Source organism: Daphnia carinata, chromosome 3, assembly GCF_022539665.2.
Source record: "Daphnia carinata strain CSIRO-1 chromosome 3, CSIRO_AGI_Dcar_HiC_V3, whole genome shotgun sequence".
In the NCBI taxonomy this organism is placed as follows: domain Eukaryota; kingdom Metazoa; phylum Arthropoda; class Branchiopoda; order Diplostraca; family Daphniidae; genus Daphnia; species Daphnia carinata.
Window position 1 is genome coordinate 5,509,534 of NC_081333.1, and position 14,092 is coordinate 5,523,625.

Genomic DNA, 14,092 nt, shown 5'->3' on the forward strand with positions numbered 1-14,092 from the left:
TCTACAGCTAGGAAGTCTGTGTGATTTAGGCAATGTACGCTTTTGGGCTCGGGTCCGCCCCTAATGGGAAGGTATTTCGCAGAATAGACTATCCTCCAAAAAAAAGGAGGCATTCCCTGGTCGCCGAAAATATAATAAAATATTGATAACGCTAGATGGCATTCTTTTTTTTTGTTGCTGTTGTTGTTTTAGGTGCCTCCTGTGTGGCGTTGCCATATTGTGAACGGGTCGTCCTCGGAGACCAAAATTAGCACCGGAAGTTTATTTCGTGTAGTCAAATAAAGTCAAATTTTAGTTTGCGGTGCTTGTGGTGCTCACAGTGTTGTGGTGGTTGTATAAGTATGTTTAAATTGAGCTGTAGGTTCTGTTCCTGTACAAGACATCCATTACTGCAGTGCAGGGTTGGATTACCGCGTTAAAAAAAATACCGCGATAGTACCGCGGTAATGCTGTATTACCACTACCGCTACCGCGATATTTTTTTCCAATGGTTACCGCTACCGTTACCGCTAGAAAAAAATATCAAAAATCGGTATCGGTACTTAAGCGGTACGAAGCCATCTAGCGATAAGACTATTAATTTTTTCCTGTTTTTAGCAGACTGCATTTCAAGTAAATATTTCAAAACGTTTTTTATTCCTATTTCCCTAGTTGTTCACAGGGTTTGAGGGACCTCGATCAATCAAATACGTCTAAATTTCGGACAAACGCTACTATGGTACCCATCACAAGTTGCATTCTCACTTTTGCAGGTTTATCTAGGCTAGTACTAGGAATGTTTTATGGCTGCTATTGCAGCAGTATTTAAAATTTTTAAGTGTTGCAGCCATCCATAGAATATTGTAAGAAATTTTGCTATTATCTGTGTGTACTTCAAGTTATTAAAAAGAGATAGAGGTTATGATAGTCTAGTTTATTTGAGCCTTTTGTTTAATGAACTTTTTTCTATTCAAAATTGGTTATTTCGAATTTCCTACTAATGATAATTACATATCCGAAGTTGATTCAAGTATGGATATTGTCTCTGAAACATCTCTTGACATGTCCACCAACATTGGCGAAAATTAGTTCTACACGTTCAAAAACAAAAGGGAAAAAGGTGAGAAAATGAAACATGAAACAAACCTTAAACCAACCACATTAATTCACATTATAAATCCAAGTTCAATTTTAGATGGCGAAAAACGTATCATTCTCTGTCCTGAAACGCTTATCAAATAAGTTGGGCCAGGCAAGAGAAAGGGAACTTCGTATGATGAATGCCTTATTGGACAGTGCAAAGTAAAGCCAAAAGCACTATCAGCAGTAGACAATTTAAGAGGCAACATCACAAAACACCTTTCAATTAAACATAACAAAGAAAATTTTGAAAATTTCGATTTTCTATGCAAAGAAACTGACATTACCAAGTGAAACGAATTTCAAAGTGAAACGAAGTAGTTCTTTCCTGAAAACACAAGGAACTGCAGCAACATTAAAAGAAACTCAAACAAAACTATCGTAAAGTGGCAGCCTACGAATTTTAGGTCTTAATTACATTACGAGACCGAAATTTAGATTTTTTTTGTGCATACTATGCACTCGTCTTGGAGTCAAAACAAAACGATACTGTGAGAAGTGCGATACGTGTTTCCTTCGAAAGAAAAAGATAAGGCTCAAAGCGAATCTGAATGAAGCACAATGGCTCTGCATTATGGCTGGCTGGTTTTAAGGGCCAACAGTTCGTTATAGCAAAATCACATAAATACAGAAGTGATTTTCATGAAGTTTGATCGTATTATGGAAAAAATAAAAATTTTACCGCTACCGTTACCGTGCGTTAATTGGAAAAAAATTAAGTACCGCTACCGCGGTAGCGGTACTTTTTAAAAATACCGCTTCCAACCCTGCTGCAGTGGAGAGGCCGGTGGATCAAATCTCATTGTGAGAGTTGAGGACAGGCTCTGGGTGTGTCGAAGATGATTCTTTAAGTGTGTTAGCTGGTGACTGAAGGGAGTGAAGTCTGGGGAGATGGCTTGTTGGTTTTTCTGCGATATAATTGCACATTTTTTTGAGCAGTGGTAGCCGTGGGGCTAGCGTGGCAATCGTTTGAGCAACGGAATCCAGGAACGATTTCAAGATAGTTAGGGCTTTGGTGTTCGCGTTGCAGTTTTCCTGCATCTTATATGCTACATTGATTGGGGTGTAGCTTTGAAATTTTCTTTTTATGTTAGAGATTTCCGATTTGAGTTTTTCTAGTTCTTGGGTTAGATTTGCGATCTTGATTTCGATGGCATGTATTTGTGGACGCAAATGTTCAGGGAGTAGCCTCTAAGCTCTACCTACTTCGCTTTTTTATGCTGTCAAATTCCATGTTATGCCCGTCTGCTTGTACTTGTAAGGCGCTTTCAGATGGCATTCTTTTGCAATATCTAAATAAAACAAAAAAAGGCATGCGACTTTTTTTTTGTTTGTATTGACGGCAAAATACGAGACAGTTGCCGAGATTTCCGAAGTTTTTTTTGCTGCTAGCAAAAATGACCATGCTTCTTTTGTTTTTATGTTGTACAAAAATGCCATATAGCGCAAACAATACATTATTATATTTTCGGCGACCCGGGTTTGTGCCTTTTTTTCTGGAGGATACTGTACTGTAATGACGGAAACAACGAAAAGTGTTTAGCATTCATGACGGACCAGAAACACATAAACAGAAAAGATAAGCATTGCTAAAAGCATGGTCGGCAGAGGGCACACACCAAAACTGATGGCAGAAATCATCACTGCAATTTTTTTTAGCAGATGTTACTCTTTAAGCACGTAGTCGTTGACCCAAATATCCCCTTAGCAGTGTTCCTTTAATTTAAACAAATTTCGTGTAAACAGTGTTACATACCTCTTAACTAAACCCTTACTAAAAATGTTGATAATCTATCCTATAGTTTAAACAAATGGTGTGTTATCTAAGCTATTGTGAGAGCTGGAGGACCAACTTCTTTTATATAGAATGGGAAGGAATGTAACGAGTCAAAACTCATTTCTTTACGCTTGATGGTAGTTTGCGGTAGCATTGAAATGGGAGTGACGCGTAGTGTATACACCGTTTCACCACGAACTGGAGTCGCTACTACCACGCTTATCGGTACGCCTCCATGAAGTACAGTTATCACTTGATAATTATTATTTGATAACTACGTTGTTATTATGGTTTATTAATGTTGTTATAGAAAAATAACATGTTTACCTCATACTGCAACGTATCAGCTACGTACTACATACAAGTATATACTAAAATGGTCGATGTTTACTACGTAGCAGAACTATGTAATAATGATATTTTGCATCATATTTTTGCCATGGACAGGGATACCTCTACCAATTAAAAACTCTTACATATCTATTCAGTAAACGATTGTCATGTTTGAGAGATAGCTAAATAGGATAACTAAAATTTATCACAGTAAGATATCTGATATACAACCCATTAATTTTATGTTTGCGTATAATTATTCTTTCTTTGAACGAAAATTTTATGGATGGACTATAAAGTTTGTAATTTTAAACATGAATACTAAATGTATTTTTTGTTCACACAAAAGAAGGTTTCATGACTAAAAGTAAATTGCAACTACTACTGTAACAACTTGTAAACTGAGGCTGGGTATTTTGCTGGATAAAATTTGATAATTAGCTAACAGGTTCCCTGGAAACAATTCAATGCAAACTGGAATGAAAAGTATTTGTAAGCCAAAAATTCCAGAAAATCGATCCCTTTTGATTCTCCGAGTTTTCAACGCCCTCCGAGTCACAGAACTTTCGTTGTGTGTTTTTACTTGGCGAATGTCCGACTTTCCTTTCCCATATTCAAATTAGCCGCCTGTCACCATGGTTCCTTGCAGGGAATTCGTCTGCTATTGATGAAAGAGGGGAATTAGCCGCTAGATGCTCCTCCAAAAAGTGTCATGGCGGCTTTAACATGGTCGTGTCCCATCTCCTTATCTCTGGTTGCCACCATTAAGTCTTTTATTTCGTCTACCAAGCCTAGTAAGATTTTGATATCGAATCCGGAAGGACAACACACCTAGCTTCTATACAATCATCTACGAAACTTTTCGTGTTTCGCTTTTCGACTCTTTTAATGTGAAGACTTATGTTTACGAAATGCAAACAAAAATATTGTCGCGTGTTGGCTAATAAATGTTGTAGATACTTACTAATTTTTTGGACATTCATTTTCTGATGTCGGCTAAGATTTCTTTAAATTGTTCAAATTGTTCAATAGTGCTGAGTGGTAGAGAGAATTTAGCGGTTAACAGTTATCAAACCGCGCCGTGATTGAACAAAAAATGACGAGTTGTCCATGCGAAACTCTAATCTCCTTGTGTACATCCAAAATGTGTAATCTTATCCGAAAGTAGTCTACGGGAAAATCTAGTATTTGATCATTTCTGTCAGTTTTACATTTTTGCTAGAGCCTTGGTGAAAAAACAAGTTCATTGAATTTGGATTTGGAAGCTTTGAATTTGGAAGCTTCGAATTTTAAAGAGCAAGCATTGTTCCTGCTACTGTTATATTGCAATAATCGGCTCCCAGTCACGTCAGTCGCGACTGGGTGTCTATTGCTTACACACAATTAGGTCGACGGATGTTAGTAAATACAAGACATAAAAAGGGTATTCTGGTCAGACTGTCGTGAGTGGTACATAGATCATGTTGGTTATGATCCGACAGCCAGTCATGTCGGCTGCTCGGATATGAAGAGAACGCAAGGTCAACTGATAAGCCTCGGCCAAACGGAAAAAGGTAGTAAAGAAAAATCGGAGAAAGGAGGTTCAGTGGGGTGAAGGAAATACATGGGGCAGCACATAAATGTTCTAACTAACATGTTTAACTTAAAATTGATCTGAAGTCCTTACAATAAAGGGAGTCTAGAGTATTCGATATGACGTAGTCTCAGCAGAAGGTTTGTTAGTTTTAAAATGCTTTTGTTCTTCGTCCTATTTTTGACTTTTCGATTACTTTTAGGGACTTTATCCCAGAGTAAAACAAGACAGTAGAGATGTATTATTTGCATTCCACAGGTCCTATTGGATATTCGGAAGATGAAAAAATTCAACTTAAAAATTTCGAAGTGCAAACATTGAAGTGGAATGTAAGACATAAGTTGATTGTATTTTTATAGCCCTGAATTTGTAATTGAAATATATCACGTAACACCTTCCTTGCATGATCTAGCTATAGTTCATATAATATGTAGTCAACTTAAACGGAATAAAGGGATCTCTAGCTCGTTAGGATATATATTTTTCGAAATTTTTGCTGCCATCGTGTCTCTTCTTTTGACCTATTAAGAGAAGCAACATTGTGTGAAACAAAAAGCTCGTTTCTCATGGCATTTGTATCTTCGAAGAACAACCCAATCAGCAAATGTTATGCAAGTGCCTGGAAGCAGGAAGGTGTGATGGATGACCATGGCTTTTAGAATGAGGTAAACACTATAGAATTTACAAAACACTAAACATTACTATATGCGCTGAATTGATTTAGTAAACAAAGTACTACACAGAGATGTATATTTATGATCGAACCATTTGTCTGCAACACTGGAATTGTGATTAAAAATTTTAATTTTAAAAGAATTTTGAATAAAACCTTACGGTTATAATAAGAAATTCGAAATTTTGGTCAATTCGCCATTATCGAACCGACAATGGTGATGTGTTCGTAATTTTTTTTTGCTATTGCTCGGCAATTAAAATTGGACACTGCACTAATATTCCGTGTTAAACAACGCCGTCGCAATCCTTCTCAGTAAACAGTCAGTGAGTGCTTGTTGCATATTCGGAGATAACGATGGTCTAAGCTATGTCACCATGAAAGAGGAACGTTAATAATAGTTACGCTGCCTACTAGCGAGTACTTGTTGAATTTTTCCAGCTGCTTCTTTTGCATTAATAATGTCCATTAAGCTTATACATGATTGTTGGTACGCTTTCCATCAGCTAAAATCGTGTGAAATTTTTCCGTGACATGTGTCGTGCCTAGCATCCAACGCAACATTCAGCATTATCTAGTCGTTTCTGTTAGCCGCAGTTTTTGCGAGATAATTGAATTCCACCTTTTGTTCTTCAATAATATGTTTCACATTTCTAACGTCAAATATTGTTGATGATAAGCAATGTTTTTCTTCTATAAAAAAGTTACGTAGGGGATTTCCAACGACCCTGGCCAGGAAACTATACAGAATAAGGCCTAGCCCGAAAGCGGAATTTTTACTGTCAGCGCCAGTAGTACATCGAAGTGGCGTTTCCTCAATCACGTGTTGATACTGACCTCTGAGGCGATTGTAAACACTTTGCACACTATTGACACGATGTGCAATCACTGACGTTTCGTCAAAGCTTGACTCTAATAGACAAATTATTCGACAAGTTTTGTTTGACTGGTGTCAGATCGAGATAAGTATCGAGGTAAATAAGGTAATTAGTCCTGTCTGAATGTCTCACTTTGTTCGTAGACTAATCATTTGAACTACGAATATGAGGTTTAGTAAGAGCACCTACATCACCTCACACACATCACCTAATTTCATTGTTTGTAACTTTCAGATTATTGACAGATATTTCATATTTTTCAAAGTAAAGATTCCTTGAAGTTAAAAGAGTTTTTGACAGAAGACATTCATTACACTGAACCAGTATGGAAGTTACGTAAAACGTAAACGTAGTACGTTAAATCTTACCAACTTCTCCCGTTCTTGGGAATCAATAGCTTGAAAAGTATTTTTTGATGAATAACAAACCCACAGAATCTAACATGCACTAGAAAAAAAGAGTCACCCCCCCCCCCGCGGTCTCCAAAAATATTGTAACGGACGATCGCCGTCAGAGCCGTTTATTTGGAAATCAAAGAGAATGGACTACAGAATAACTAGGAATAAGGGAAGCAAAGGTTTAAACAACTTTAACACATCAGAATAACTAAGACGGAAGGACCCCGATCCAGCCGAGTGGTCGTCTTTTATACCATCGTTGGGCGTTTTCTCCTGTTCTAGGGATTTAAGTAATTGGGTGATAACCTTCCTGTGACATTTAATAATCATCGGTTTATCTAACTCTCGGGAGTTAACCAAAGAGATAAATTCTATAGGTTGCATAACCCTACGTCTGCTGCGCGTTACAATATATTGATCTATTATGAGCGCTAGATGGCATTATAAGTAATAGAAAACATAACGAAAAAGAATGCAATTTATTTTGATTGTTTTGACGACAAAATCTCGGACAGTAGCCGAGATTTTCAAAGCTTTTTTGCTGCGAGCAAAATGGAGAAAAGGGAAATTTTGAGAAGGCCAAGTTTGTTGAATTTTAACCTATCCCCCATCTGATATTTTTTCCTCAAACTTTCGTTTTTCTTATTTTCTCGCAACAAAAAAACCTTATGGGCGAAAAGATTTTAGAAGACGGAAAATATTGTAGTATTCTTTTCTTAAACATATATAAAAAACATTTTAAAAATTTTTTTACTGCTATTTATTTAAGTTCAGCATAGTGGCAAATAAAATTAGGATTTAATATTTTGTCCACCAGCCCTTTGCCTAAATGCATAATTGAAGTCTATTTGTCATAGAAAGCGCTAATTTGTCACCGTAAGCGCCTCTATCAGTTAAATTTTGCCAAGCGTTTTGTGTATGGGCAAAAACTTCTTCTTTGTTTCACGAATTTCTTGCATCAAATTCACGAAAAATATCCCCCCAAATGATTTGAATGGGATTTAAGTCAGGTGAGCGGGCAGGCCACGGAAGAACCATGATCTGTGAATGGACAGCAAACCAAGCCCTAACTACCCTAGCTGTATAGATAGGGGAATTATTCTGGCCAATAAGTTTCGGTTATCCACGGCAGGAAAATGTTTTCCATGATGGTCAGGTATTTTTCTTTCGTGAATCTGCCATCGATTTCAACTATTGGGCAAGAGCCAGCCGCAGAAAAACAACCCCACACAGAAATTGTTTTGCGCCCACTCCTATTACTTGGCTACATATGATCCCGCTGAAACCTCCTGCCCTTTTTCAGTTAAACAAACACTCTACCGCATTCGTCAGACCTTAATAAATTATTAATATATAATTTATAAGATACTATTACCTAAAATTAATTTTAGAAATATTAATAACCAAACGTTTTTTCATCTGAAAAACCTACCTTCGACCAATACAAAGGATCTTTATTAATAAAGTCCGTCGCAAACATAAACGATTTTCCGCGTTAAGCTGCGTGAGATCGATTTCTTTGCGGCCACGCAAGTTATAATGCCGCGACGTTTAAAACGACGACATAAGGTCTGCGAACTTACGGGTATTGAGAGTGAATCTAAATAGAAAAAAATTGGTCTTATTAGGCCAACAAGAAAAGATGCGCTTCCCAAACCTGCGCTAACACTAGCTTTGGTAATAGGGTTAGCAGCAAGGGTGGAAGCGGTACTTTTAAATAGTACCGCTACCGCGGTAGCGGTAGCAATTTTCGCAGAAAGTATCGCGGTAATTTTTTTCCAAGTAACGCACGGTAACGGTAGCGGTAAAAAATTTTTTGTGCATAATACGATCAAACTTCATGAAAATCACTTCTGTATTGATGTGATTTTACTATAAGGAACTGTTGGCCCTTAAAACCAGCCAGCCATATTGCAGAGCCATTGTGCTTCATTCAGCTCCCTTTGAGCCTTATCTTTTTCTTTCGAAGGAAACGCTTATCGCACTTCTCACAGTATCGTTTTGTTTTGACTCCAAGACGAGTGCATAGCATGCACAAAAAAAATCTAAATTTCGGTCTCGTAATGTAATTAAGGCCTAAAATTCGTAGGTTGCCACTTTACGATAGTTTTGTTTGAGTTTCTTTTAATGTTGCTGCAGTTCCTTGTGTTTTCAGGAAAGAACTACTTCGTTTCACTTTGAAATTCGTTTCACTTGGTAATGTCAGTTTCTTTGCATAGAAAATAGAAATTTTCTAAATTTTCTTTGTTATGTTTAATTGAAAGGTGTTTTGTGATGTTGCCTCTTAAATTGTTTACTGCTGATATTGCTTTTGGCTTTACTTTGCACTGTCCAATAAGGCATTCATCATACGAAGTTCCCCTTCTCTTGCCTGGTCCAACTTATTTGATAAGCGTTTCAGGATAGAGAATGATACATTTTTCGCCATCTAAAATTGAACTTGGATTTATAATGTGAATTAATTTGGTTGGTTTAAGGTTTGTTTTATGTTTCATTTTCTCACCTTTTTTCCCTTTTGTTTTTGAACGTGTAGAACTAGTTTTTGCCTCACCAATGTTGGTGGACATGTCAAGTGGTGGTTCAGAGACAATATCCATACTTGAATCAACTTCGGATATGTAATTATCATTAGTAGGAAATTCGAAATAACCAATTTTGAATAGAAAAAGTTCATTAAACAAAAGGCACAAATAAACTAGACTATCATAACCTCTATCTCTTTTTAATAACTTGAAGTACACATAGATAATAGCAACATTTCTTACAATATTCTATGGATGGCTGCAATACTTGAAAATTTTAAATACTGCTGCAATAGCAGCCATAAAACATTCCTAGTGCTAGCCTAGATAAACCTGCAAAAGTGAGAATGCAACTTGTGATGGGTACCATAGTAGCTTTTGTCCGAAATTTAGACGTATTCGATTGATCGAGGTCCCTCAAACCCTGTGAACAACTAGGGAAATAGGAATAAAAAACGTTTTGAAATATTTACTTGAAATACAGTCTGCTAAAAACAGGAAAAAATTAATAGTCATATCGCTAGATGGCTTAAAAGTACCGTTATCGATTTTGGTATTTTTTACTAGCTGTTACGGTAGCGGTAACCATGGGAAAAAAATATCTCGGTATTTTTTTTAACGCGGTAATCCAACCCTGGTTAGCGGCGGCGAAACGCGCTATTGCGTTATCCTGATGCACTGTTGTTTTTTTCTTTATGCCTGGTACTTATAGCACTAAGAAACACAAAAATAGACTAACCTGTTCCCCAACTTTTGACTTTAATTTTCGTTAGGAAATCAATTACAACAAAATTTTTAAAATTAAAGTTAGAAGTCGTAGAATGTCTTAAACTTTAATATTTCTTTAACATTTCTTTAATGGGGAAAGTATTTTAAACAAATTTGAACACTCTTTCGTGCTATCCTGTTTTTGTTTAATAAACCCTTTTTTTAGACTCTGTTCAGAATTTTTGACGCTACGTCTGACTATGATGGATTCATCATCTACACAAATGGCACCTTCATTCATTAATCATTCATTCACCATCTTCATTCATTTACACCTCGGATTCGTCAATTACACGGGGTTTGAAACCAAAATTTATAACTCATTATTGAAACGATCTAACCATCAAATAATTTATGACAACACAGAATAAATACTCCTATCACTATTGATCACGATCAAGAAAATGATGTACAGCTTTTTTAGTTACATTCAATGGGTTACAGAAATAAGATGGCGCTGCTCTGTTCTCATACTAAGTGATCACAACATACGTGCAAAATCTGTGTTGGCAATTTCTCTTCGTTTTGCCCAATTTGTCTTAATTTTTGTGCCTTTTTAAGAATTCTTTAAATCAAATAGAACGGTTTGTGATCTCCTTTTCAGTATTTCGATATTTATGTAATGTATTGGAAGAGAAACATTTAAGAAAAATTCCATTTTATTGGTAATATGATTTTCCTTGGTATAAGACGACTGAGTTCTCGTCTTAAAGTATATTGTGAGGTTGACTTTAATAAACTGTGTTTGTTCCGACATTTTATTTCCACTTTATACCACCAGTCACCACCTGCCACTATGCGCCTACTGTAAGTAAACCTTAGATTCTCTGTCCTCCACGTTGGTTACCAAGCTTTACCTTGGCGTTCTTTCTTCATCAACTTGTTTAGTACAGTTTAGTTTTGATTGTACCTTCTGAATCTTATTTGAATTGTCAACGTACTAATATTAATTTTTTATGTATGGAATGTTTATTATGGATTATTATTTGTGATTAACCACAAATTCAACGCTTCCAGCTTCTTTATTTTGCGTTATCATCAATTGTCTTCACCTTCTTCTGACGGTATTAGCGAAAGTAACTATTTAGCCGCAATTTTAACTGAAATATATGATTTGTCATTTCTAAACTTGTTAGAAAAGATCATTTTCACATGTGATCTCGATCGTATGCTTCCATAACCGTTATTCTTAACATGAAAACAAGTATACCTTCCATGTCATCGCTCAATTAGGTACTCTTATTTAAGTTATTGTCGAATTTTCTGATTTTGAGATTAATTTTTTCTATCGTAGAACCGTCGTCCCCAGTCATTTTATTGCTGTTGGAAAAACGCCTTCCAGTAGTTTCGTGCCTTCGTACTGGATTAGCACCATAAATTTCATTAGTTTGCTTAAAATACTATGACAGTGTTCTTTTGCGTAAAATCTCAATTTATATTTAGAGGTATGTGGGAGGAAACAACGTCGAGAAGGCTGCCGAGAAGAAGGACATGAAATAATCAACAAACGCGAGTGGAGACAACTGATCGAAAAATAGATATTACTGAAAAATCAAACTAAATTAGCTTCAGAAACAAGCAAACAGCCTAAGAAAGAGTTTTACGAAATAAATTTAGCCTTCTATCAGACCTAAAAGAAAAATTGGATGAAGAAAAAGGCGGGTAGACATTGCCGCAAGGAGTAAAATCCCCGAATAGGAGCTAGAATACAACTCGCACAAGAGAACGGGAGGAATAAATAAAGTATCTGGAAAACGTAATAAAAGTATAAATATAAGAAACCGCAAAGTAAATTCAAGATTTAAACAACTAACGGCTAGAAAACGAACCCAGTAAAAAAAAACAAATTGCTCAGTGATCTTATCACCCTAACCTTGTTTACAGACATTAGCACAAAATCACTCCACTACAAATAATAGACAACCGAAAATGCCAGAGAGAGGCACAAAACAACCGCTATCCCACTTAGAACAAAAAAATCAAGTTTTACAGCAAAAATTCTAAACAGGGCTTGCAAATGTAACGAAGTCAATAAATATTTTACCCGTTTATATTTCTTGTCTATGTATGATTATTATACCCGTTTAAACTATATGAGTTGCGCACTATATAACTGCGCCATTTCAATATTGCACCATCAATATACGCAGCAGGGTGACCTATATGAACACCTGCTTTATGTCATATCATGTTTCATCGGAACAAAGCCACTTATAACAACATCTTTGATTGGCGGGATCACGCGATGCGCATCATTGCGACACCATCACGCCATATCAAATTTCACGTATTGGTGACGAGTAATTGCGCAGCAATTATTCATTGCCCAATATGTGAGGTTTCTTGATGAACTCAAGACCTGAAGAAAGTCAGTTACTGACGTGTATCTGAGTCTAACGGTCAGATTCCGATTCAGCTAAGTGCCTTCTCTTATTTTAATATTGTGTTGAGAATTGATCTTTGTCTCATGTTGAAGTGAGTGTTCAATTTTTGTAACTTGTGTTATCGACGTGCCGACGAGTTGTGTTACACTTCGTCTTCATCTTACATCTACTCTCTTATTCGGCTCGCGCTACCGCGGTAAGCTCACACTACAATTATCCCGTTTCACTTTCTGTCTCCCTTTTTATTCAATAGCTTTCTCTTATGTCTTATCCAAAATATCTTTGTATTTTACATGCTTAAACTAAGACAATTATAGTCGTCATTGTCGGTACAACGCCCCCGAGTTCTTTTATTCTTTTATTCTTTTTATTCTTTATTGTCTTAAATTCGTAAAGTCAGTCTTCCCACACGGGAAGATGCTTTACATAATGGTGGCAGCGATCTGTCGAACTCAACCACAATGACTGATAGTATTTTTCTACGTAAGCCTACACTTTCCCGTACTCCTGTGTCCGCCTCTCAAATTTCCGTTGAACCAGTTGTACGAGTTGACGAATCTGTAGTGAGAGCTATAAATTTTGAAAAGTTAGCCACTACTAAGCCTACTACTTCTGATACGTTTACTGGGTGTAGAACGTCAAGTAGACAGACAAACGCTATTAAGAAATCCGTTTCTCCTGTATTAAAACCGCGGGCAATTCCAGATAGTTCTCAGACAAGGAAATTAAGGTCCAATTCTGCGTATGAGTTGGTACCAGGAAAAGACATTTCAAACGTTCGCAAACCTCAGTCCCAACACACGGATAAAACCTCGACCGTTAGAAAGTCACCCTCCCTTCTAGCCCAATTAGTAGACCGCCTTTCACCGAAAAGAAAATCCGTTTCGCAGCAAACTTCCCCCACCAAACGTTTTTCGACCACCGTTTCTGTTTGAGTCTTTTTTCGCAAAAGAAGGCAACCAATGGAAGAACAGCTCGACGCGAGTCTCAAGCATCTTCTGCGAGAAGTCAAGAAAAACGAGGACTCCGAAAAGACACCGAAAAGCCAGCTGCCATTCCTACTATTATTCATCCGAAGCCTCAAGGAGAAGGATGCGGATTTTCAGTCGAGCGACCCGAAAATCTGGGATCACCTTGTCCAGTTGATGTTCCACATTCAGAGGAATTACCACTTGGAACAGACAACACAGACGGACTGGAAGCAACCGACGACTCTCCTGAAGTATCTGACATCCATTCTGGAAGTGAAAGCCAGTGGACCGATCACGAAGAAGACGAAGAAACAGACAGAGGAAATCGTGACGGTGCTCAAGGAAATTTTCACGCGGCACGCGAGACAGGTTCTGACTTGCCTCCACAGACAAATTTGCAACATAATAGATCTACAAGAGATCACACCAACAAGAGAGCGGGAACTGTTCGGTTTCGTTCCGAGACGGGACATCACCGACCGAGACGAGGACGGCAGATACGTGGAAATAATCACCGTTTTGACCGACACATCACTTCATCTGGAAGAAATCTTACTGGCGTCACAGCGAACATTCCTGACAGACGTGGCCAACCTAGCGTCGTACTTAGAGAAACTACAGCTAATCAACAATTGGAGGTGCTACAGCCGGAAATTTTATTCCTTTTGGACAAACTGAACAATTTTCCGGAAGCCA